Genomic DNA, 1,821 nt, shown 5'->3' with positions numbered 1-1,821 from the left:
CCTCTTCCCAGGTAACAGAACTGCATGTCGGACCCTGTCTCCTGCCTCCTGCGTGAGAGGCCTTGAGCTTTGCGAGGGCCTGGTGTTGAGGTGGGGAGGAGGGTGTCAGACCTGGCTGAGGGAGCTGTAACTGGGTCCTCCTTACCCACGTATATGTCCGGCGTGCGTGTGTCCTGGAGGTTAAACAGCTAACTCACTGTTGGCGTCAGCATGTCACTTCTACCTGCTGGGCCCTAGTTTCTTCAACTGTTAAAGCTGAGGGATAGTCTAGATCAGAGTTTTCAAACTGTCCCTCAAAGGTGCTTCAGGGACACTGCAAATATTTGAGTATCCTGAGACTGTAGGACAACTACTTTTGTGCAAATAAAGATTTCCTGGTACTGTACCACTGAAGGAGCCCCTGGTGGTGCAAAAGATTAACATGCTTAGCTGTTAACCAAAAGGTTGGAGGTTTGAGTCCGCCCAGAAGCACCTCAGAAGAAAGGCCTGGTGATCTACTTCCAAAAAATCAGCCATTGAAAACCCTGTGAAACACAGTTCCACTCTACAACACATGGGATCACCATGAGTCAGACTCGACTTGATGGCAACTGGCTTGGTGCCACGGAGACAAAAACTACATGGAGACAATGGATGTCGGGGCTGGTAGAAGATTGCAACTGTCACTTACATCTCTTGATTTCCAATTTTTGTGTTCATCCAACCATCTCAGTGGTTTAATATCCACCATCACTTGGATGTCACCATTTATCAAAAACTTATTAGGTACCAAGCACTATGCTAAGCATTTTCTCTTCAGTCTTCCCTTGACTTAATGAGCTAGTGATTTTGAGCTCCATTTTGCAGATGAGGCAGAGATGAAATCATGTGTCCCAGGCCTCTGAGCACCTTAATTCAAATCCAAGTCTCCCTGAGTACATGCAGTTAACCACCATGATATACTTCCTGTTATAAAATAGATGTATGCCAATTAAATGCGGCCTTTATCTTTTGTATATTGGGGTTCCATGTGAAATTTCATGACAGGAGAGGATCATAGAAAAACCACTGGACCAGATAATCTGTGACTCTCTTCCAGCTCTTCAGGGAGGTTTTGAAGGGTCCAGCCTCTGCTTACTCGGGCCTTCCTAAGATGATGGGGCAGAGGTGCAGGGCTTTGAGAAGCATGGCAAGGTGGCCTCTTCCCCATGGTATTCCTCTGGCCTGGCCCACTGACCTCTATGCCAGGCCTCCCCTAGTCTCATGAAGAATCAGGGTTGTACACCAGTGTTCACTGCAGCACTGTTCACAAAAGCCAAAAGGTGGAAATAACCGAAATGTCCATCAGCAGATGAATGGATAAACAAAATGTGGCATACTGTATTTTTACAAAAATAACAGTTGCCATCTACGTTTGCCAACATGCCCTCCCCCCATGAGTTTTTCTCATAAGCGCGCTATGCTAATTTTTTTATAGCAACATGTAAAAAAACATGCCATAGCGGCGCTTATGAAGGACCTCATGGGGGGCAGGGGGAGGCACAGTTGGCAAACAAACGTAGAAGGCATGCGTTATTTGTGTAAAAATACAGTATACACACAACGGAGTATTACTCAGCCATAAAGGGAAATGAAATCCTGACACGCTACAACATGGATGAACCTTGGAAACATTAGGCTGAGTGAAATAAGTCAGTCCCAAAAGGACAAACATTGTATGATCCCACTTGTATGAAATAGTCAAATGTATAGAGACTGAAGGTTATTAGTGGTTACCGGGGGGCGGGGGGAAGGGGGAGTCTTAGCTTAGAGGGCACTGAACTTCTGTTAATGGTGGTGGAA

The 1,821-nt window shown here is 46.0% G+C and overlaps 1 protein-coding gene across 1 annotated transcript in view; it reads left to right on the top strand.

Annotated features, from left to right (window-relative positions):
- The window catches only part of SLC13A4 (solute carrier family 13 member 4), a 45,220-nt gene that overhangs the window by 25,234 nt on the left and 18,165 nt on the right, over positions 1-1,821 (top strand). The window lies entirely within an intron of this gene.

This window comes from Trichechus manatus, unplaced genomic scaffold, assembly GCF_000243295.1.
Source record: "Trichechus manatus latirostris isolate Lorelei unplaced genomic scaffold, TriManLat1.0 scaffold00097, whole genome shotgun sequence".
Lineage (NCBI taxonomy): Eukaryota > Metazoa > Chordata > Mammalia > Sirenia > Trichechidae > Trichechus > Trichechus manatus.
This window is presented reverse-complemented; position numbering and strand designations above follow the sequence as displayed.